Raw genomic sequence first — 25745 nt, 5'->3', positions numbered from 1 at the left:
ACTGCGTTTTGGGGACCTGAAAAAGCAAACTCTTAAAAACGGTACCATTATTGTCTCAGTGTAAACTACAAAAACACAAATTTGTGAAAACAGTGACGTCATGTGCATGCGTATTAGGGTACAATGGGGCTAAAGGTGCACTGGGGTAAAAGGCGCCCTTGATTTTATTTTCCTCTAAACCTCTAGATTGCACTTTCCAAAACATCCACTTTTCAAGTTGAACGTGGAAATTTGGCTGATCTCTGACGCGATTGCGGGAAGCAGCACAAAGTTGATTCTGTGCTAATTTGATCTAATATTTGATGTTTTTTTTAAAAAATGTTTTTATATTCAGATGGTAAATATCATATATTAAGTTGGATGTCCACCTTAGAGATATTCACCTTATTTATAATGAAACCATCATATTTAAAAATATGATATTAATCATATCATATAATAAAATATCATTTAGCCTATTGTTACTACTGTATATTTGTATTAAATTATTATGGGATCTCCTTCAATGCTTTCAGAATCTTTACTTTCTAAAAAATGATTTTGTTTCTGTATTTTTAAAATATGTTTTTATATTAACATATTTTAATGACATATTTATTAAACAAAAATGAATTCTTTTATTTAACAAATAAACAGAAAATAGTACAAACTTTGCTAAAGTGATTGTTTTGAACAAGTATTAACTTAGACATTATTAAAAACATTATTTTAGCTAAAGTATGTTTCAATACTGTGAGCCTTTTACCCCGTGTGTGGTGTACACTTCACCACCTCATACATATATACGATTTTTAAACAAAAATAAACCACTTTTATGATTTATTTTCACACAAAATCTGTTGCTCCATAAATGTTCAAAACAAAAAAAAATTCTGATATCACACACTATGGGAGTAGTGAAAAGCAAATTTTTTTAAGGTGTGCCTTTAGTCCTGTTTTATCCTACGTGATCAGTCTGAATGGAATAACAAGGGGCGGGATCAGATGCCACAATGGCAGTGAAGCACATGGTGAACTGTCAAACCGAACCCATGTGCTCCAAACAAACACAAACACATGACAGAGACAGGGAAAGATGGACAGATCAGCCCGGGGACATGACAGAATATAATTCCAAAGCAGCTTTATAGAAAATACTGCAATACAGTAGTGAGCAAGATATGGATGACAGTGATGAAAAACTCCATAGAAAGATAAAAGCAAATAAAAACTATATTCTTGAACATATGTATAGCCCACATTGCATCTTATTTTTTTTGCTGTTTAAATCTCTCAAATCTTAACAGTACTAAACAAAATTTGAGAACCCCAATTGTAGATGGATAATTGATAATTTACAATATCTCTGCAAGATTTACATGCAATGTAACTTCATGTAATGATGATGAAATTCACTAAAGGTGCAAGTGTAGTGAATCTCCAACTGATGAGTTTATCATTTGTATTGGGCATTATAAGCCAAATTCAAAGATAAGTTCTCTTTTCTGTCAATTCCAAATATCAGTGAGCTTTTCCTGGATATATCAATTTATAGTTAATACAACTAACTTTTAAAAAAAAAAAAAAAAAGCGTTGTTTAATGTTTTACAACATCATTACGCTTCAAGCTTACCATGATTTTTGAAGTAGGTGAGATGGGTTATATGAAATCACAAAGAAATAGTTAAAACTAGGGGCAAAAACTCAGTTGTCAAAAAGACATCTTGTTGTCCATTGCGTGTGAGGCCGTATTTGACTCATGCTGCTGCCCCAGAGGCCCTGTGACATAATGAAGAGCCGCTCTTTAATTATCACATTTTAACAAGGACACAGTGGCAACAGATATTGTAGTGTGGAAAAAACCCTGAAAAATAAAGTCTATCCCTCATTTACTCAAGAACATTAAGGAAGACTAAACTATCTCCAATGAATCATTCATGACTCAAGTAGAAACATATATTAAATAAAAGTAAATAGGTCAAGTTTCATTTCAGGGTGAGTTACCCAAAAATGAAAATTCTGTCATTAATTACTCACCCTCATGTTCCAAACCCGCAAGATATTTGTTCATCTTCAGAAACACAAATTAAGATATTTTTGATGAAATCCGAGAGCTTTCTGACCCCCCATAGACTGCAACGTTATTACCACTTTCAAGGCCCAGAAAGGTAGTAAAGACATCATTAAAATATTCCGTGTGACTACAGTGGTTCAAACTTAATGTTATGAAGCGACGTGAATACTTTTTGTGCGCAAAAAACATAATTTACAAAGTAATATAATCCAAAGCGAGTTCACGCAACAGTGTCAGCTCTCGCGTGAACACAAACTGCATGCGTCGTGGTGCTCTCGTGAACACTCGCACGTGTGTTGTGTTGACGCACAAGTTTCAACACGCATGTTTATTTTGTTGCAGATCAATATTTTCGTAAATAAAGTGGTAAATTATGTTTTTTTGCGCAAACAAAGCACTCGTGTTGTTTCATAAAATTGAGGTTAAACCACTGGAGTACTTTTATGATGTCTTTCCTACCTTTCTGTACCTTTAAAGTGGTAGTTGCATTGGATCTCTTTGGAGGGACAGAAACCTCTCAGATTTCAAATATCTTAATTTGTTTTTTCGAAGATGAATGAAGGTCTTATGGATGTGGAACGACACGAGGGTGAGTAATTAATGACAGAATTTTCATTTTTCTGTGAACTATACCTTTAATAGTGGCTTGTCCTTTGGTAAGCACAATTTCAACAGCATTCCTGATGCTATTATGTGCACTAATCTTGTCTTTTTCTTGCTGACAGTATTTTAGATTCCAAATCTGCTGTGCGCAAACACCTGTCCACAGTGCTGTGAAATGATGGCTTTGGTTCTGTAGTGAGATCCTGCACTTTGATCTCTCAGACAGGTGTTCTGCCGCACAGATGTGTCTGCTAAAATAGTTTTACTGACTGAAGCAAGCCTGGTTTCACATAAACATGCCTGTTTTTCAAGACAAATTGAATTTATTCTAATTCTGCCGAATTTAAGTAAAGCGAACAATGAGCCGACAGTGCTGTCTGAACAGCGAACGCATTATATTTGCCTCATATAGAAAAAACTACTAAACTCATCATAATTTAATAAACCTGAATCAACAAATCCCATCTGGTGTTTGTGAGTTATTAGCCGTTTCCCAGGCCCCACACTGTGGTGAAAGTTTTGGTTTTGTGTTTAGTCAAAGATTTGACCAATAAACTGTACAAAAATGTCATGCCACCTAAAGTCCCAACCATAAATCATTCAATGTATGATGTTAAACTGTCACTGCTAATACATTGTGATTTATTACAACAACTTCTAGACCTCTCAACCTCAGTTCTTCTGGGATTTGACAAACAGACTTTTGAGACCCAACGTGAGACCTAGTGTGTCTCTGCTTGATGCTGATGGGGAAACACTTAACTGTTGGAACAACCTCAGGGGGGATCTAGTCCATTTCAAGGCAGGTAGGTCTTTTCCTTCTTTCTATATTAAATTCCACTGAAAGAGGAAAACACAGCTGCTCAGCAGTCTAAGCTGTCAAGTGGACAGCAACACAAGATACGCATCCTCTTTAAATGCGGATCCTTGCAACTCCTCAAGTGACTTTTAAAAGTATGCTATTGCCCTAAACAGCTGACTTTTGATAATGAGCGGCTCCCAAGAAATCATAAATTAAAGGATTAGTTCACTTTCAAATAAGAATTTCCTAATAATTTACTCACCCCCATGTCATCCAAGATATCCATGTCCTTCTTTCTTCAGTCAAAAAGAAATTAAGGTTTTTAATGAAAACATTCCAGGATTATTCTCCTTATAGTGGACTTCAATGGACTCCACTGTTGAAGGTCAAAATTACAGTTTCAGTGCAGCTTCAAAGGGCTTTAAACGATACCAGACGAGGAATAAGGGTCCTATCTAGCGAAACATTCTGTCATTTTCTAAAAAAAAATTAAAAATGTATATGCTTTATAAACACAAATGATCGCCTCGCAAGTGCTTCCACCAGACCGCCTTCCATATTCTTCAAAAAGCTTACGCTGTATGTCCTACACCTTCCCTATTCAACTTACGGAAAAAACGGAACTGGCGCCGCGTTCGTTCCGTAAGTTGAATAAGGAAGGTGTAGGACATACAGCATAAGCTTTTTGAAGAATAGAAGGCGGTCTGGCGGAAGCACTTGCGAGGCAATCATTTGTATTTATAAAGCATATACATTTTTATGACCGATCGTTTCGCTAGATAAGACTCTTATTCCTCGTCTGGTATCGTTTAAAGCCCTTTGAAGCTGAACTGAAACTGTAATTTTGACCTTCAACCGTTTGGGGCCAATTGAAGTCCACTATAAGGAGAATAATCCTGGAATGTTTTCATCAAAAACCTTAATTTCTTTTCGACTGAAGAAAGAAGGATATGGACATCTTGGATGACATGGGGGTGAGTAAATTACCAGAAAATTTTTATTTGAAAGTGGACTAATCCTTTAAGTCCATCCCTCCTCCTCTCAGTCCACTCTAAACCATTTCATTGGAAATATGAGTTCGAAAGTCAACCCGTATTGATTTGTAGCAGTGCACAGTGGAACATGAACTTGCACATTGTGCACTCACCCCGGTGCAAACAAAGACCAGCCAGTTGGTTTTAGTATGGATAGATGGATCAATCCTGAAGTATGGATACTTTTGATATATTAGGATTGATCCTCATATAAAAATATAATTTAAAAAAAATTATATTTAATGCAAAGTCAGATGGTTCTTTGCATGGTTTTTTGGTTAAATGCTTAAAGGGTTAGTTCATCCAAAAATGAAATTTCTGTCATTAATTACTCACCCTTATGTCGTTCCACACTCGTAAGACCTTTGTTCATCTTCAGAACACAAATTAAGATATTTAGAATATTACTTAAGACCAATACAAAGAAAGGATTTTTAGGAATCTTGGCCAACTGAAAAGTATGAACATGAAAAGTATGAGCATGTACAGCACTCAATACTTAGTTGGGGCTCCTTTTGCCTGAATTACTGCAGCAATGCGGCGTGGCATGGAGTCGATCAGTCTGTGGCACTGCTCAGGTGTTATAAGAGCCCAGGTTGCTCTGATAGTGGCCTTCAGCTCTTCTGCATTGTTGGGTCTGGCATATCGCATCTTCCTCTTCACAATACCCTATAGATTTTCTATGGGGTTAAGGTCAGGTGAGTTTGCTGGCCAATTAAGAACAGGGATACCATGGTCCTTAAACCAGGTACTGGTAGCTTTGGCACTGTGTGCAGGTGCCAAGTCCTGTTGGAAAATGAAATCTGCATCTCCATATAGTTGGTCAGCAGCAGGAAGCATGAAGAGCTCTAAAACTTCCTGGTATACGGCTGCGTTGACCTTGGACCTCAGTAAACACAGTGGACCGACACCAGCAGATGACATGGCACCCCAAACCATCACTGACTGTGGAAACTTTACACTGGACCTCAAGCAACGTGGATTGTGTGCCTCTCCTCTCTTCCTCCAGACTCTGGGACCCTGATTTCCAAAGGAAATGCAAAATTTTCTTTCATCAGAGAACATAACTTTGGACCACTCAGCAGCAGTCCAGTCCTTTTTGTCTTTAGCCCAGACGAGACGCTTCTGACGCTGTCTGTTGTTCAAGAGTGGCTTGACACGACAGCTGAAACCCACGTCTTGCATACGTCTGTGCGTAGTGGTTCTTGAAGCACTGACTCCAGCTGCAGTCCACTCTTTGTGAATCTCCCCCACATTTTTGAATGGGTTTTGTTTCACAATCCTCTCCAGGGTGCGGTTATCCCTATTGCTTGTACACTTTTTTCTACCACATCTTTTCCTTCCCTTCACCTCTCTATTAATGTGCTTGGACACAGAGCTCTGTGAACAGCCAGCCTCTTTTGCAATGACCTTTTGTGTCTTGCCCTCCTTGTGCAAGGTGTCAATGGTCGTCTTTTGGACAACTGTCAAGTCAGCAGTCTTCCCCATGATTGTGTAGCCTACAGAACTAGACTGAGAGACCATTTAAAGGCCTTTGCAGGTGTTTTGAGTTAATTAGCTGATTAGAGTGTGGCACCAGGTGTCTTCAATATTGAACCTTTTCACAATATTCTAATTTTCTGAGATACTGAATTTGGGATTTTTCTTAGTTGTCAGTTATAATCATCAAACTTAAAAGAAATAAACATTTGAAATATATCAGTCTGTATGTAATGAATGAATATAATATACAAGTTTCACTTTTTGAATGGAATTAGTGAAATAAATCAACTTTTTGATGATATTCTAATTATATGACCAGCACCTGTATATATACTACTTTTCTGGAAATTGAATATATATATATATATATTCAATTTCCATATTTCCATATATATATATATATATATATATATATTCAATTTCCAGAAAAGTAGTAAAAACATTATTAAAATAGTCAACGTGACTACAGTGGTTCAACCTTAATCTTATGAAGGAACTAGAATACTTTTCATGCGCAAAAACAAAACAAAAATAACGACTTTATTCAGCAAATTCGTCTCTCCCCTGTCATTCTCCTACACTATTTTCGTTGCAGCACTTCCAGGTTCTACGTCCGAACAGCGGCTCAGTATTGGCCGACACCTCTTCACGTGAGCATGAGGCATGCGTGTGATGCTGATGCAGGAGCTGACCAATAATGAGCCGGCATTCAGAAGTAAACACAGAAACGCAGCACTGCACCAACTGCACAACAGACTGACAGAAAAGAGGAAAAATTGTTGAATAAAGTCACTATTTTTGTTTTGTTTTTGCGCACAAAAAATATTCTCGTCGCTTCATAACATTATGTATTCGTCATATATATATATATATATATATATATAATTTTGTTGCTTTCAATTAAGGATAAAAAAACCTCTCTGGTTTCATCAAAAATGTCTTCATTTGTGTTCCGAAGACGGGTGTGGAACGACGTGAGGGTGAGTAATTAATGACAGAAATTTCATTTTTGGGTGAACTAACCATTTAAAATAATGCCTGTGGTTAACACAAGCTCAAGATTGTTTCATTCTATGACATAAAATACATCAGTAATACTATCTTGTTTTTTTTTAACGTTTTTACTTGTCTTGAAAATGGCAGTTGCTAATAAGTGGCTAAATGGAACTACAGAGGTTTTCAGAGAAATTAAACGTCATCACGCCGAACAGGTAAACTTATCTACGCACTAGTCCACTTTCACAGCCTCGTTGTGTTTATAGTCATGATCTAGCAAACTATTCTAACACAAACTTTCAGGGAAAATATTTTTTTAAATAAAGACTGAATCAGTTTAACGGTTAATGGTGGTGACGCTGAAGTTAATTAGTGTAGGCTACTTCATTTGCAGCTTATATTTAGTGTTTTACTTCTGCCGTTTGTATTTAGGATTCAAAATTCATAAAAGTTCATTTGTGAAGACTATCATGAACAAAATGTGTAAGAATCATAAACTTTTGTTGGTCACAGAGTTTATTTTCTGCAACAATCCAAAAGCCAATGGAAAAATCCTATTGAGTTTATTTGTGATTATTGTTTGATGATTTAAGTTTATTCAAAGTAAAAGTTAAAATAGTTTATAATTGTAAAATTATAAATTGTAATATAGTTCTGTAAGTTCTGATTATTTGCTAGATAGATAGATAGATAGATAGATAGATATAGTACTTATCTTATCTTAGATATTGAAAAAAGAATAGCAGTATTGTTATTGTTTGTTTGATCTGTGATACAAAAAAGTTAGCATATGTTTGCATGCTCTGGTAAATTCCACATAATTTTAAATTTACCTTACCATCTCCATATGCATTGTTTTTCATTCTCTTTTATACTTCATGTGCTGATTAAGAGAAACCAGGTCCACAAGCCGTGATGGTTGATCTGATCTGGGATATATAAATCAAAAAAACATGATAGCCTCAAACTGCCTGATTCACTTCATCAACTTATTATCATAACCAAAGACCATTAACCTGATAAAATCTCTCAGTGAACATTTCATGAAGGCTCTCCTTTAATGTTTTTATTTTAAGAAAAAGCTGAAGACATTCACTGTCTCCTCCGTGTCCTTCTTTTAATATGTGGAAAACCCCTGGCTCCCACGTGTCTTCTTCATGGATTTATCCTGTCCTGAATGCACAAAGGCTGATGCGTTGAAGCTCAGGGTGCCTGTATGTCTGGGAGCCATTATCCTTTTGGCCATAAAGAACACAGAAAATGAGAAAAACAATTCAAAGTGTCACATTACTTACACACCAGACTGTGAATGATATGAAAGTGCCTCAAGCATCTGCTTTGTACAATGCATGTGAAAGAGACCATCTTCTTACAGCATCCAGTGATTCACCCTGTAGCATCATGTGACCCTGAGAAACAACAGCTCCCTTCCAGCTGAAAATACCCACAACTTCACCCCTTAATTTAATATGGCGAAGGAAGAGGCAGAGCAACAGGAAGGGGAGCCATAATAAACAAGGTAATCTTGTAGTTAAGAAACAGCCAAGGAAAGAAGAGAGGCATAATTTAATAAGAAATGACAAAAAAGACCTTGTTAGCTCCTCAGATTTTCTGACCTTTGCTTGTATATGCTCCCAAGGATGTAACCAAATATTCAGAATATATAAATGTTTAAAAATCAATCATCGAAAAACCATACTGATTGACTACTAATCTGGGCAGCATTTCCCAAAAGCATCGTAAGCCTAAGTTGATCGTAGTTCCATTTGTGGCAATGGAGCTACGATCAACTTAGGCTTAAAATGCTTTTGGGAAACGCAGGGACGTCAATTGGGTATGGCTGCCTGGTCAAGTCAATGCAATTTATATAATTTTATTCATTACATGCAGGATTAATGGAGTTAGCCTATATTACTATGTGTAATAAATAATTTGTATTGTTAAATAAAACAGAAAAGTAAGTAAATTAAAGCGACCTGGTTGTTATATTCGTGTCATGTAAGATCAACGGCGCTGCCAATATGTCTATTCACAATGTGATTATGCAGCGTTGAGTATTGTAGCCAATCACAGGGATTTCTGTTGAAAATAATGACCAATCAGAGGTGTTTAAGTTACAGGTTGTCCTAATCAGCCGCGAAGGTGACACGCAGAAATGGTTTCTATTTTTGGGGTTAGTTGCGGCTGGAACAACAACACAAAATATGACAATGATAATCTCAGGTAATGTTTATGTGCTTTATTCAGTGTTAAAAGCGTGTAATGTGACTTTGAATATCATTTAGTGCTCCCAGCTTTGTAGCTGTAGTAAAATCAACAATGGATAATTCACCTCAGACCTCGAAATTAAACAAATGGAAGCAAGAACGTTCAAACTGTGAACAAACAAGTGTATTCTATGACAAAGATTGTTTTAGTAGCTCAGTATGTATTTTTAATAATGTTTAAATGGTGTAATATTTGTGAAATTGATTATGTACTTATCCATTCCTTGCGAGTGCCGTCAAGTTTAATCTCTGGTGCAATGCAAATACCGCGAGAGCCCGCCCACGCTGTGTTCTGATTGGCTGTGGTTTTTGATTGATTGACTTTTAGTTTTACAAATGAGGACAATCTTTGTAGGATGAACAAAAATGTTTTTGGTAATCATATTAAAAATAACACTTAAATTGGATAATATTCAGACTTTTGAGCTTTGAAGTGCTGGAAAAAGTTGTGTGAAAAAAGTGGGACTGTGACGTCGAGGGAGTAAGATTGGATGACGTCATCAGGGTCTGCCATTCCCTGGCTTTGCCATTCCCTGGCTTTTGGTGAAAAGACGCCACTGGGGAAACGCTACCCTGAATATTTCACATTGAGAGGGGAGCATGTTTTCCTCATTGACTATGGCCGTAACCATCCTGCTACTTCTTTACATTAAGCATAGAGTAAACAATGACTAGAAACAGAATGGAATTTTAACAATACTGAAATTTAACATTTAATGAAAATTATATGTGCATTTATCTGATACAGATATGTATGTATATATATATATATATAGCTTATCTTTATAGTTTTATAATAATCTAATATTATATATTATAATATATTATAATATGATAATAGTGTTATATAACAATTAACTATTTTAAGAATATAATAAAAAAAAATGAAAAAGAGATTTAGATTTTCAATTGTTTCTTATGAACATATAAACCTTAGCCTATACGAAAACTATGAACTTTTACACTCCAACCAAACTCATCTGACTTATTGCTACCTGAGTCTGACATCACCCAAAGCCTACTACATCTCCCGTTAGACATCAGTACATCTACCTTGTGTGATCATGCGCACTCGCTCGCTCTAGTCGAGTGGAAAAAAATGATGACGTCAACTCGCTATAGGGTCTGTGCAAGGCTGAAATCAAGCACATTCATATGTCCAGTCTGCCCAAACAAAATAGTGGAGTTTGAATGAATGATGAGACCACATACGAGGTAAGAACAGACTTTCCGCTGACTTTGTGGATGAATGTGTAAATTGCGCATATATGCGCGTGCTTATGGATTGTGTCGTTGTGACACGAGAAGCGCATTATCACCGCTGTCCGATCAGTGTACGGAAGGGCAATGGTGATTGACGATTGTATGTACGGTAAACTGTTTATTCAAATGCACCAAATGCCAAAAATGGAGCTGTTATAAGAATCAATGACTGACCGCACAGACCGGCAGATCCTCAAAACTAATGGGAAACAAAGAGTTGCTCACAATTTTGCATGTGCTTTTACTTTAATTTTTCGTTGTTTAGCTTCGAGGTTTAAAACGAACGATTTGCATCTTATTTGCATGTGATGTTCTTTCCTCTTAAATAATGAAGCCGGTTCAGTTTTGTGTCATGTCACTTGTGCATGATAGTCCAGAGCACAGCCTGCGCGCGAGCGAGCATGTAACCGGCTTCCTAACAATGTTTTATCAGCATCAGTGCTTCTCAGCTTCTCCAGAGCCATTAATTGTTTAGCTATAGACTTTTTCCAGTTTTTACTTACCTGATAACATATTTTAGGCATATAGCTTTTTGAAATTCTTTATATTCTACATCATTATTTACAGCAGATTTTAATGAATAAAGTTAGAATATTTTAATGTAACTTATTTAAGTCATTTTAAGTCATCATCATGAGGACCCCCTACTGGGCCCTGGACCACTTAGTTATAATTACGATCTTGAAGTGATTTCTGCTCTGAATCTATCTTTGTGTTTAGCTGTTTTGAAATATATTTGTTGGAGTTTTGTTGTGATTTACCCCTCAGTCTGTCTTTGCTTCTCTCTTCATTTCCTCACCCTCATGTTGTCCAAGATATATATGATTTTTCCTTCAGCTTTACAATGTACTTAGATCACACACATATGAAAGTTTAAAATATTAGTATTTTTATTACGCACACCTCTATCGGTTCTCTTCAGAAAACATTGATTGTCATATACTAAAAAAATATACTAAATTGAAAGTCATATACTACATCTGGGACAGCATGAGGGTGAGTAGGCCTAAATGATGAGAGAATTTTCTGGACTGTCCGTCCAATCCCATCTGGTTGATAATGCTGCTGATAATGGATAATGTGGATATGAGGCTACAGTCTATTGTTTGGTCCCTGTCTTTCACTAATCAAGCATTCAAGTGCGAACTAGACCTAAAAGCCTTTTCTATTTGTCCGTCAGCTGACAACCACGTACTGATATCCTCTCTTGAGTTCCAAAGTCCATGTCACTCCACATTTTCATCAGTCTCGGCCAGTTCTCTATTACTAGGGCAAAATATCATGTGGGCACCGCGGGGGCATCATGAGTGATGGATTTCCACACTTGACTCGACTTGTATTCCTCGCAGACTGAGCATATTGCGGCCTCATATGGGGTCCTGCTTTGACTCTTAATATAAGGCATCATGATCAACTTCAACAACCGTTTCACATGATTTCCCTAACAAAAAAAGCCTTGTTTGCATTTTATGATATTATAACTAAGATTGTTGTATTAGGCATGTTATTGTTATAATGTATCCCTTTAAGACAGTGTAGGTGAACTTGAACTTTTGCTATTAAAGGCACAATATGTAAAGTTTCACCACTAGAGGCCGCCTATTCAAAACAAAGGCATAGCTTGATGACGCCGAGATTGAGCGCGGAATCTTGGGAGCTGTCTTCTTCACTTCACAGCCAGTGGAAAAGAATCGGGATGGGACTTGGGCAGAAATCATGTTCATGAATGAGATTATTAACCTTACTGTAGTATGAAGCAGCGCCGGGCCAAGTGATGTTGGAGCTGAACAAGGTCGCTGGAGCGATTGCTAATGAGAGACAAGGGCGACAACGCCTCGAGAGAAGCAGAACTTTTATTATGCCGCAGTCGCCACTTCCGCTTCTTCCGGTCAAGCGTATGTGGGGTAACGCAGCCCTGTTTTAGCATATTAGATACATTTAAGTGTTAAAAATGGTGTTATAACGTTACTCTGAGCATTTGCTAGGCGGCTACCATGAGACAATTGTTGCACACTGCAGTAAGCTAGACCGATATTAGAATATATTAATAAATGCTGGATGGCTTGTGTTGATAAATGGCATGCAATTCATTTCAAAACATATTGTATGATGTAGAAAATGCTGTATTACTGTTACTGAAAATAAAGCTGCATCTGATTATGCTATGTTAGCTACTTGACAAAATAGAGTTTTTTTTTTTTTTCTCTAAGGCATGGTAAAAACATAGTACTCGCAGAAAATGAGATTCAAAAATAAGACTAAACATGTTGAGCTATGTAACAATGATTCATTTTCTGTCTATAAATGTATCCAAACAGTTGTTCCCTTGTCTAATAAAACATGTATTTAGGGCTGGGCGATATGGCAAAAAAATAAAATCTCGATTTTTATTTTTTATTTTTTTATTTTTTTTCAGAACGATTGACCGATTCACGATTTCGATTTTTTTTTTTTTTTTTTTTTTAACTGTTTAACTAGTCAACTTAAAAACTTAAATACAATATGATTCAAGTAACATTTTCTTTATTAACAATCTGGTTAAAAAAAGTTCCATTCCAAGTGCACCACACATGAAATGATCAATATGGTGTAAATGTAAAACAATTTGTTAAATATCTTTGCAGAAAATATGCCTGAAATATGAAGGCAAATGTAAAACACATTACAAACTTATCTTAAACACATCCTATATACTCAGAAATAATATAAAATAAGAAAAATGCTAAATATTTCTTAGCCAAAAAGTAATAGCAATAAACTAGGCTTTCAGCCTGTCACCATCATGCAAACATGAAATATCAAACAGGTTTACAGTTGTTTGCATTCCATTGCGCTATTTGTCCTATTGTTTTTATGTTTGGCGGACATGTTTAGGTGTTGCACTTGTGTCTCGCGTCTTTTGCGGCGTCTCACCCATGAAACGGCATTCTAAAAACACGGCGGTCAAGTTAAAAAAAGTTAAACTCACGTTTAATAACTTTGCCTTTTTTTCTCATTCCACTGCCTGCGTCTCATTGTTATAATGAAATAACGCATTTCTGAATGAACAGCCGCTTAAGAATAGTGATGTGTTCTACGTTCATAGAGCATCACATGAGAGCGGGTAATCAGGCGTGCCGGCGCCATCATGTGGTCGGATCATTTTCTTCTCCTAACGGTTATCATTGCTGTATTGTCAACACTTTTAGCATAGCTTAGCATAGTTCATTGAATCTGATTAGACTGTTAGCATCTCCTTAAAAAATGACCAAAGAGTTTCAATATTTTTCCTATTTAAAACTTGACTCTTCTGTAGTTACATTGTGTACTAAGACCGACGGAAAATGAAAAGTTGCAATTTTCTAGGCCGATATGGCTAGGAACTATACTCTCATTCTGGCGTAATAATCAAGGAAATTTGCTGCCGTACCATGGCTGCAGCAGGCGCAATGATATTACGCAGGTCCATATAATAGAAGTCAATGGTTACCAAAACTATTTAGTTACCAACATTCTTCAGAATTTTCTTTTTTATGTTCCTCAGACAAAAAAAAGGTCATACAGGTTTAGAATGACATGAGGGTGAGTAAATTATGATATTTTTTGGGTGAACTAAATAAACTTAAAATGGAGTCTCAGACGTGAATGTATTTGTTTTTATTTGTGTGCTTTTGCAGTCATTAGTATGTTTAATTGTACAGAGCTCTGTGATTAAGAATAGGAGTTACATTGACTGGGATTGAATAAACACATTTCTGGTTAAATAGAGTCTAGTGATAAAGCTCCCATTATTAAGTCTATTGAGCTCTCAGTGAGCATTCAGTAGTGGAAAATCAGACAGTTTTAAGAGAATAAGTGCCTTCCAGTGCTTCATTTCATTTATCACTGACAGTGTACATTTGTTAGCTGTAGTGCACAGCCCTTGAGTCCACACAGGTTTATAGGACTGTCACTCATGTGTGTACCCACATGAGTGAAAGGTCTGACTTTCTTTTTTTGCTGTATTGTGTATGTAGTGTTTCTTTATGTAGTTTGAGATCAGGCTGGGAAATGGCATAGACATTGTGAGGGATAATAAAAAAGACTTGTGTTTAAGCCGTGCTCTGTCCTTATCTTTATATGGAGGTATTCATGGGTGGGTGTGTGTGGCATGTGTTCCCTTTTGTCTGTCTGTGCCATCAACAAGCCGCCTTTTTTGCAGAGCCACGTGCCTGGGTGCAGGTGAAGGGTGTGTGTGGTGGGGTGTTTGGTTAATTAATTAGGCGCAAGGTTACACCAGCCAGCCTATCAGAAGACTGCGGCTGCGACTGCTGCTGCCTCCACAACTCATGTTTGTTAATTAGGAGAAAGCTGAGACACCGCTGGGAGTCGTAATTGTTTCCGCTGGTGAAAGGGTGGTCCCGGGACAGCTGGGGTTACCCCACACCAGCACTGCACGTCACACTAGACTGCTCTGATGCACAATGCAGATCACTGTTGCCATTTATAAACACTGCCGCTCAAAAGTTTGGAGTTGGTAAGATGTTATCATGTTTTTGAAAGAAGTATCTTCTGCTCAACCAAGGCTGCATTTATTGGGTCAAAAAAGATTATTACATCTTAAAATAACTTTTCTATTTTCATATGTGGTTTATTCATGTGATAAGGAATAATATGCTGATTTGGAACTGAAGAAATGTTTCTTATTATTATCAATGTTGAAAACAGTTGTGCTGCTTCATATTTAAACCAGGATACTTATTTTTCAGGATTCTTTGATTAAAAAAAAGTTCAAAAGAACAGCATTTTTTAAAAATAGAAATATTTTGTAAAATTATAAATGTCTTTTCTGTCACTTTTGATAAATGCATCCTTCCTTGCTGAATAAAAGTATTTATTTATTTAAAAAAAAAATATACTCGCCTCATATTTTTTAACAGTAGTGTACAACACATATGAATTAATGCAGTGCTACTGAGTTGTTTTATAATGTCCATATTAGAAAAAATTCATTATATATTCTAACTACTGCCATCTTGTTGCAAACCGCATCTGATGCTGATCTAAACATAGTCTGCACTGCAGTCTACATTTTTGGCTTCCCTCCCAGAGTTTCTGCCTCAAAGTTTGGTCATAAGCATTGAAGTATTTTCTGTAATTTTTGTCATGCATCAAAACCGGTATGCTTTAAACTTTCAGCACTTTCTAGTCCACTTCCCATCCTTCTGTTCTCCATCTTTTGGCATATAACCATGTCAGCAGTCCAAGAACTAGAACTTTATGAAAAATGCAAGGTTGCTGGACTTCAGAAGATGCTTTTCACCAAAAGATCTGTGAAATACTGAAAACATTTAGCTACCATCATGCCAGATACTTATGCGACAAATAGAGTTGTCAAAAATTTTTAAAAATGTGATGCTTTGAGCGCTGTTGAGCGGATTCGTAAACGCCTCTGATTGGCCATTGTGTTCACACTCTCATCGGATATGTCTGTGATTGGCTACAATGATCAATGCTTGGGAGCGTTTGAAAGCAGACGGAAGTGTTTGAATTTGAAAGAGGAAACAGGCGTCTATCAGCGGACTATCTAAGCGCCCGGTGAAGAGCGTCATTGATGACTAATTACAACATGTTTTTGAAGCGTTGATCATTGAAGTCAATCACAGACATATCCGATGAGCGTGTGAACACAATGGCTAGTCAGAGGTGTTTACGAATCCCCTCAACAGCGCTCAAAGCATCACATTTTTTTTTAATTTCAGTACTGACTTGCCAGTACTTTTGACAACTCTAATGACAAATAAAACCTTCAAATTTGGCTCAAGCTCAGTGCTTAACCTCAGCGTTCAGTGGAAATGAATTGCACACATCTTGAATCTCTGTTGTCTTTTGCAGAATTGGATGAGCACTTCGTTAATGGGGCTTGAGAGAGATCGCAGCATGGCAATGCTCTATGAGCCTTCCGGCTCCGGCCAGACCTTGTGAGATAGGACCCCACTCAACTTGGCCATAACAATGGGCCTGTGTGACCGTTTGAATGTCCTATTCTCTGAGTGGTGTGGTTCACTTGGATCAGACAATGGCTTCACTTTGCATCATTTATTGCCAGAGGCCCTGCATGTCACTAGGCCACTCCTGTTTGCTCCATTCTGAGCCATTTGTGCTGCATCTACACACCTTCAGCAATTTTGGATCTGGGAATTGTTTGTTCTGTTGTCAGCTACGCTAAAATGGAAATGACTTGTGTTTGCTTGTAATATGAGCTCCTATTGTCTTTTTGCCACTCAGTCAGGTATAATCCTGTTTCGGTTTGTATCCTCAAGCTGTCCTTCAACTTGGTTCAAAGAAGATTATGTGAATAGTAGGGTGACTGTAATTACTTCTGATCTCTTCCATGCTTCATTTTCATTCCCCTTGTTTTTCTTTTGTGCTTCTCAATGCTTCTGTCTTAAAACCTACTTTGCACACATTAGGACTTTACATGCTCTTCATGGTTGGTCAGTGTAGGATTAAACCTACCCGATAGATCTCTTACTCTTCTCTTTGATCCATATAAAGGCTTTTTTTCAGGCAACCAAACAAATTTCACTAAAACCTTATGCACAGTCACTTGTCGTATTCAGGCCTGGTGAGTTTAAGGGATAGTTCACTAATAATGAAAAATTGTGTCGTTTAAAATCTGTATGGCTTTCTTTCTTCTGCAGAACACAAAAGAAGTTATTTTTGTAGAATGTTTCTGTTTTTGTCGATGCAGTGAAAGTCAATGGGGTCCAAAACAACGCTGAACCCTGTTGACCTTCATTGTTTAGGCAAAATCTTATTTTGCGTTCCAAAGCAAGTCAAGTTTGGAATGAAATGAGCGTGAGTAAATGATGATAGAGTTCTCATTTTTGGGTGAACAATCCCTTCAAGAGGTTGACTTTCTGGAAACTTTTAGCATACTTGCACTCTAGCTGAGAGATGTTGCTGAAGTAAAATCAGTGGCTTTTCCTCAGGGCCTTGAAGCCATGAGGTCTTTCTCCTCTTGGAGGCCCCTTGACCTTCTTTATTCCCCCAGGGTCAAGGAACAGGTCATCCTCAGGGTGCCTTTGAATAGTTGTAGTTTTCTTAATTCATTGAGGGTTGCTGGTGCATTCCACAACTTTGCTTCCAGGATATTGAGAATCTGGATGGTTGGTTAGTGTTTTATTAGCACTAAACGAAAGCGTGTCAAAAAAAGCTACTAAGTTCACTGATGTTCTCAAATAGAGCTGAAGGAATATTCCGGCTTCAATAGAAGTTAAGCTCAATCACCAGCATTTGTGGCATAATATTGATAACAACAAAAAAATATTTCACCTTATCCCTCCTTTTCTTTAAAGGGGACCTAATTATGCCCCTTTTCATAAGATATAATATAAGTCTCTGGTGTCCCCAAAATGTGTCTGAAGTTTCAGCTCAAAATACCCCACAGATCATTTATTATAGCTTGTCAGATTTGCCCCTATTTGTGATCAAAAACACGCCGTTTTTGTGGTTGTTCCTTTAAATGCAAATGAGCTGCTGCTCCCGCCGCTTTTCAAAAGAGGGCGGAGCTATAACAGCTTGTGCTTCAGTTGCTCAACAACAACAAAGCTGGAGAATCCAGTAACGGAGTTCAGCCTTAAGCTGCGGTCACACTAGACTTTGAACATTTGAAATTTCTTCGGATTCTGTAACAGTCGTGATATGACGTCACGGTCTACAGCGTCTTTTTTATAAACATGAATTCAACACATAACTTAAAGTAATACATTCAAAATGTAAAAATATAGGACCTACTCGACTTTACTGCAAAAATATCATTCTTTTAATTCAGCCAAGAGGTCATGCCATGACGAATCGATCTTCTACTGGTCGCACGTCTTCACGTGATGCGAATTCGCAGGTCAGAGTTCACCAAACTTGAACTTTGGAACGCAGCGAAATGCGAAATTTTTCGCACGAACTTGCGTTTCCAGTCTGACGCATTCGCATGTGTATGAATGGAAGTCAATGGGACGAAAAGTGCAGTGTGACCGCACCTTTACATTGTTCAAACTGGAGTCACACACTGATGGAGAGACTCAAGAAGAAGTTACAACTTTTAGAATGCACCTGGACGTTTCTGAATGGTTAGTGGATAAATTTATGTAGTTGCTGTGGAGTTGATTCAACTCACTGACTAGCAGGTGCCGTCATGTTTTGTGCAAAACCCGTATGGACGCCCACTATATATAGCGTACCTGTTTGCCAAACAGAGCCATACACACCAGGCTAACGTTTATGATTGCTATCAAATGCTGTGAATGGTCTAATATTTTTTCCAAAATATCGCTCGGACAGACGCTCCTTTTTTAGCAATCGAGCTGGCCAGAGTCAACTTGCAGGCTATGCAAGCTAACGAGTTGTGTGCTTGTCTGTGCAGCCAATGATAGAACAGTTAGCTTGCTTTGCTCAAACTTTTGCAATGGTGTTAGAACTGGTACACCGTTTTTGCTTGTGAAAACAAAATGACAGCGCCGTGGGTGGAAATGTGCAGATTAAGGGGCGGTAATATTATAATAAGATCCCCTTCCTACATCACAAGGGGAGCGAAATTTTTGCTTTTTTTTTTTTAAAGAAAAAGAGTGACAAGTGAAAATTAATTTGTGTTAATCAACAGGAGTCCGGTGAATTTATCTTAACTTGTATTGAATGTGGAATATATTTATTTAAAACTAACTTGCTCTTAATTTTAGTCCATGCAGAGGGCTTCAGACTTCAACTAAAATGGTCGCAAATGCGACAACAACAACAAAAAAGAAGGAAAAAAAGAAAATAAGAAATTCAATTTAAAACAATTTAAAATCTAGTGTAATTTTTTTTAGTCAGATGTTTAAATCCATTCCTCTTAAATTTGTTGTTGATGTTATTATTTAAAGTTGGCAGCTCACAGGACTTGTCGTTGAGTTCTGGACTCTGGTCTTGTTACACAGGCTGAGTGTAGACAGGTGGTCAACGTTGAAATGCCTTTTTCATATCCTTTCAATAACTCAGCAATTCTCCGAATTCTGTGGCTTCCTGGTAAAGTAAATATTTCAGTAACATTAAACCAAGCGCCTCACACCCTTAAGAAATGTGCACTTTTTTTAATTGCTGCCATATACTTTTTGCCTCATATGGAAAATCATACATGCGTAAGTATCAAGATTTTGTGTAAATTATAACCGTGTTTTTTGTTCTTTTGTTGAGCTCAGCATTTGTATAAATGCAGTTGTTTATAACCAGATTTCCTCGTTTGATAGTTTCCCGCTGTTTGACCTCTCTAAAGCAGTTTGATTTGTTGCAGGGATGTCCAGCAGTGTCTATGTTTGGGCCTGTGGTTTTAGTGGCGATGTGTGCTCTCTCTACAGCGTTGATGTTGCTGTCCTTAGTGCACTGTAATCTGAGAGTCACAATCTAACTGTGGGGAGGCATATAGACATGGTGCTTCCTCTGCCCCCACACTGCTGGGGCTGGACTGATAAAACAAGGCCAACAGCCAAAACAAACCTCGGCATCATCCTCCCTCACAGCTCTTTAAGGAGGTGAAGTGTGGCTGAGGGTGCTCTGGCCCCCTTTATAAAAAATTTGAGATGAGAATGGGGGCAGAGGATAGGAACATGTTTATTACACAGGTATGATTAACGCAGACAGCCTGCTGGCGACACCTGAGTTGTAAAGTTGCTTGGTTAGCATTCCTTCCACAATGAGCTCCTTTAGTGAACTTCTTATGTAAGTTAAGTGCACTGCCTTTCTTAAAGGGATAGTGTGCTAAATTAACATTCTGTCATCATTTACACATTTGTGATTCAACATATTATTTATTTAACAATACATTCCATGTCTTCTGAAGTCATGCATTAGCTTTGTGTGAAGACAGACCAATATGTAACTTTTGTTAGGTCAAGGAGTGTAACAAGATGTAACTCTGGACATGTTATAGGTCTAGGAGTTGGTACCATAGACTGTAAAAAAAAAAAAAGATGGACGACGCACCTTATAAGTGAAGCTGCCAATGTCCCAATATGGCGCTGACATCTTGGAACCCGAGTCTGCGCAGTAGTGAGCGTGAAGTGGAGCCGCGGTATCAAGGCCCTGCCCACACTCCCGCAGAATCGGTTAGTACTGCAGAACAACTCATTATGTCGGTGTGAAATAAACAGTTATGGAAATGTAGAAATAAAAGTTAAAGCTTCAATATCCTCACGAAAATCCTGAAAAAAGTCAGTTGATGCCTCAGTGACTACTTTGCCCAGAGAAGCTATCAATCATGATGTCAAACCAAACTTATTTAAAAAACACTTGAACTTACATTATAGTGATTAAAAACTACCTAAAATGACAGAAACCATCTTTGGAAAAAAATTATTTGAAGTATAATTTGATTGTTTAGTTTGTCACACGTCCCATTAGATTACATGGAGAGGGCGGAGTTTATGACCTATACTGCATCCAGCCACTTGGGGGCGATCAAAACGTTTTGGCTTCACTTTTCAGGACTTGTGCGGCACACTTGGTTGGTACACGTTTCCTGAAATGATTCCTTTGTGATTCATTTAGGTATATTTCAGTTATAAAGGTAATTTTGCTTATAAAAGATATTTTCTCTCAGCTATTGCAGTAAATTATCCAGAGAACCTTCCAACTTAGCACATAATGAAAAAATATGAATTTTTTAACAATAAAGCCCAAAATATACAGTTCAATTGCTATTTATTTAACAGATAAGTTTGTGACTTTTCAAATCATTCATTTTAAAGACTTGCTCAAAAGAGTTATTAATCTGTGAATCGGACTACAGTGGTAGTACTGTATGTTTTTGCGTGCAACCAATGAGGACAAATCAATAGAAAGATGTGTTGTCTTGCCTGGCATGCCCTTTTTATGTCTTTACTTTCAATTCAGACTGCAAACTAGGGTAAAATATGACTTTCTTTGCCATGGGGCTGTAGATTTGATGTCTGATTCATGAACGAATCATTTTGGAGCCAAATCTTTTCAATAAATTGAATGATTGTGTTTACAAAAGTATATAAACTTAAATATCAGTCTGTTCCAAACACAACACTGGTTATTTCTTCAGAAGAAGTGTAATAGAGCAGTCATATATGGACCATTTTGTGATACTTTTATGTTTTGTTTTGTTTTTTTTTCTTTCCTATTCTGGTGCTTGACAGCCTCAGTTCTCATTTATTGATTATACAGTAGTTAACTTTTTGGTTTGTTTTAAATGGGAAAAAAGGTGGCCTATCCCTGTTAAAATTGTGTTTGTAAAGCGATCTAATGACTGAATAATTGAAGAAAAGCAGCAAGACTTTTTCAGAGACTAAGTGTTTGCCATGTTTGCCACACACTTCCATTCCATTCCCTGTGTCAGAACCACTGAAAGGGCTTCAATTAAGTCTTTTGTTCTGCGGTGACTGAGTGCTTGTAAGATTCCATCATCATCCTGTCTGAAAAACAAATCCTCCTCATTCGTCAGAGAGGCTAAATTTCTGTTTTTAACATGCTGCTGTTTATACATGTTCTTTTGTTACCTGTCATCCCTGTTTCCATGATGTGGCTTGATTTGGAGCCAAAGAACAGCTGACGCTCCAGGTGTGCAGGTGTGGGTGGGCTAAAACAATATATCGCTGCAGAAAAAAAAAAGAACATCAGGAGCATTGTCTTAAAAGGCTAACGTGGGTTCTAAATAACAACAATAAAAACCATCCAGTGCCATAGTGATGTGGGGTAGAAGTAGAGAGTGGTGTGTCTGAGACGGCTTCAGACAAAAAAAATTCATTAAGGAGCCATTGGCTCCTATAGGGGGAAAAAACAGGTGCCAAATAATTTTTTTAAGAGCCACACAACAATGAACTTAAAATTTTAAATCACTTACTTTTAGTCATCCTGTTGTGTTTATATATGTCCCCTTTACAGTTTCAGCTTTTTCATCTTGTGACTTTTCTGGGAAATTAATGTCACTATTTTCACTTAATACTATTATAGTTTTTAATATTTTGAATCCGATTAGATTTTTATATTTTCTGCTTTCATTTTTTGTTAAGTTTTAATTTTTGTTTTTGTTTTTAGTTGTTTTTAAACATGTCTATTTAATTTGTATAGATTTTTATTTTAGTATTAACATTTATTTCAAGCAATAAAAAATGTTTTTAATGGTTTTAGTTAACTATAATAACCCTGATGCTAGTAAAATCTTTATATTGAATAATATGTGTCAAATAATGTTTTTAGTCCTTCCTTCCTGAAGCTACAACAGTTTACTTTGAATCAAATGAAAATAAATATAAATATATGGAAATAAATATATTCAATTTGGTTTGTGTAACCAAATAACAAACAGGGGCAATTGATATACATACTGCTTGACTTTGATTACTTTGAAATACAGCGGGACCCTTATTTTGAAATGTCTGTGCTTTACTTTTGCTGCTCATTCAAGTTCAGATGAGGATTAAAAAAATGACGTTGCTACAACTGTTTACAACACAATATAATATAAATAATATAAAGTAAACTTTGTGATAATTGATCAGCATTAGTTCATAAGCAATCGGTTGACAAATGTGCACTAATCATTGAACGCGAGCTGCTCTGAAGAATGCGCAACAGCGCCATCTGTTGACTTTAAAACATGCAGCGCTCACATTTATTTAATGAAATTATTAATAATCACATTAGGGAGTATCACAATTTGTTTTTCCATCCATAAAATATAAGACGCCTTAAAATGATCGTTTATACTCTTGTTACACTGAAGACTTTTAATGACCTTAAATGTATCTGATGAGCATGAGCGGAGTGGAAAAATGAAAGTGATCAGCATGATTGATATTCGAAACAGCTGCATTGTGTGTCTATCTGCAGTCTGTAGAGCCGATTTCCCCTTTTGAATGACAAATATAGACGAATTTTATGAAGAAATAGGCAGTTGTCTCCTTTACGCAGGAGCAGAACGGTGTGTTCAAATGCAGCTGTTTTGCACCGACGCAGGCAACGCGATGACAGCACAGTCGGCTTTCATCAGCTCTAGTTCTTTGGCGTCTGTTTGGTGTGTGAAATTTTTCCCTACCTGTTCATATTTTGGTGCTCTAACTCAGTGAAACATTCACACGCAGCATCTCATTTAATTACGTCAACACAGCAAATGATGTGATAGGCTACTGGTCACGGAACACGCAAATAACATGCAAATTTTACAGTCATAACATGTGAATTTGTATGGTCGCCAATGGCGACCTCAGCAAAAATATCAGTCGCAAATTAATATTTTTAGTCGCAAATGCGACCATTTTAGGCACAGTCTGGAGCCCTGTGAGATGCTTTCAGAAGAGATATATCAGTTTCTAACTATATTGAGATTTTTGTGTTACTAGGTGTCTTTTTCTAAAGGCTGCAGTGCTGGGGTGAACTTAAACATTTAGAGCTCTCTAAGGGTGACAAAGCTTTGAGGGAGAAGCTTACAAGGTCAATAGAGGGCTCGTAAATTGTCATTATGTCTCTTTACATTGAAGTGAAAAAGTAGACCATAATTTCAGTCTTAAAGGGCTAGTTACCCAAAAAAAATGTAGTATTTCAGCATTTACTCACTGTTCCATACAATGTAAGCGACTGGTGACTATGATCTAGTTTGAAGTTACAAAAAGGGGAAAAAATCGCCACAAAAAGTAGCATAAAAGTAGTCTACGACTCATGCTCTATTTTCTAAGTGTTCTGAAGTCATACAATTGCTTTGTATGAGGAACAGCACTGTCATTTTAGTATTATTTATATACTATTAAAGTATTTTTTATATATATTTTGAATTAGCTTTTATTTTGATATTTTCAGTTTGTTTTATATTTTCACTTTTATGCTTTTGTCATTTTATTAGCTTTTTTAATATTTCTCTTTAGCTTTATTTTATTTTTATTTTCGGCTTAAATACCTCAACTTATATGTATTTCAGTTAGTTCCCAAGGCTACATTTCTAATTGCCATTTAATTTTTTTTTTTTTCATATAATATTTATATTTTATTATTTCAGCTTTATTTCAATTACCGATTTTTAATAGTTTTAGACTAGTTTTAATGAACAATAACAACACTGGACATCCATGGTCACCATTCACTTTTATTCTATGGAAATAAACATTTTACAATAATTTTCTTCTTTTGTGGAAAGAAAGTTGTTACAGTAGTGTTGGGCGATATGCTCCATAGCCATATCGAATGTGTAACTGTATTGTTATTAGTGTAATTAAATGTTTTGTTAATGTGCTATGGAAACAAAACAAAACGCTGACAAACAATGCCATTTTCATCTTGGCTTAAACAACAACTGTATAAGAATGATCCGTCTCTTTTATAACAAGCACTCTTGACAGTTTGTGAATAGATCACCTTGAAATTCAATTTTGATGTGGGATGTAATTTTGTAGTCTGTTTTAAAAGCAGTTTCTTTGAGGAGTCTTTAATCCTCATACGCGCGTGTCGGTGTCCCAAGTGTGATTATGTGGTGATGTCCTTTTGAAATTAGGGAAGGCAAATGAATTGTAGGTTCTAGTATTAATTTAATAATAAAAATAATTTAATACATTGATGGGAAAACGAGCCAATTATCGTCAAAGGCATTAGCCATCGGTGATATCGTCTATCGGCACAACCCTATTGTACAGTAATAAGGACTACATTTTTTAATTTAGTTTCCAACTGCTCCTTATAGCCTTTTTGAAAGACATACTTTCTCAAAATTCCCTTATGAAGCCTGGATAGGACTGCAGTGACTTGCAAAAGTATATTCATATTGTTAAATTATAAGAATATCACATTATATTTTATCATATTCTTATAATATAATAAGTATATTCATATTTAGATTCTTAATCACTTCCTTTTAGGTCTGAAAATGTCTTCAAGATGCTCTTTTATAAGCCTCCTGGTCTTAAATAATGATAATAAGTTTAAAATTAATGATAAAAACAAAAAAATACATTTTAACAGATTTGCTTTGTTAATGAAAAAACTTCTGATATCTGTATCTCATGTAGGTTGCATAGCCATCCCAGGTTTGACATATGTGTGCTTGTGTTTTATACTTTACCACAACTTTGTGGTAAGTGCCTGTTTTTGCTGTTGTGGTGTTTACCTCACCTTCACTGAATGTCTTCAGACCCAGGTGTACACGAAAGTTCTGTGTCTTTCTCCTAACTTCTAATACAGATGCAGAACTGGGTTGCTTCTGACCCAGAATCTGTGCTGGGTGGAACTCATTGCTGATGTCC

The 25745-nt window shown here is 36.7% G+C and overlaps 1 protein-coding gene across 3 annotated transcripts in view; it reads left to right on the top strand.

Annotated features, from left to right (window-relative positions):
* The first annotated feature begins 9172 nt into the window (after positions 1–9172).
* The window catches only part of daam1b (dishevelled associated activator of morphogenesis 1b), a 95199-nt gene continuing 78626 nt past the window's right edge, over positions 9173–25745 (top strand). For 2 of the 3 annotated variants that reach the window (XM_051874713.1, XM_051874709.1), the window contains exon 1: positions 10286–10452. The gene's annotated coding sequence lies outside the window, so the exon portion shown is untranslated. Of the gene's footprint in view, positions 9194–10285; positions 10453–25745 lie in introns of those variants that run through there. The other variant, XM_051874712.1, reaches the window with a different exon arrangement.

The sequence above is a fragment of the Ctenopharyngodon idella genome, chromosome 20 (assembly GCF_019924925.1).
Source record: "Ctenopharyngodon idella isolate HZGC_01 chromosome 20, HZGC01, whole genome shotgun sequence".
NCBI classification, from domain to species: domain Eukaryota; kingdom Metazoa; phylum Chordata; class Actinopteri; order Cypriniformes; family Xenocyprididae; genus Ctenopharyngodon; species Ctenopharyngodon idella.
Note: the sequence above shows the minus strand (reverse complement) of the source record. Positions and strands in the feature narration are given on the sequence as shown.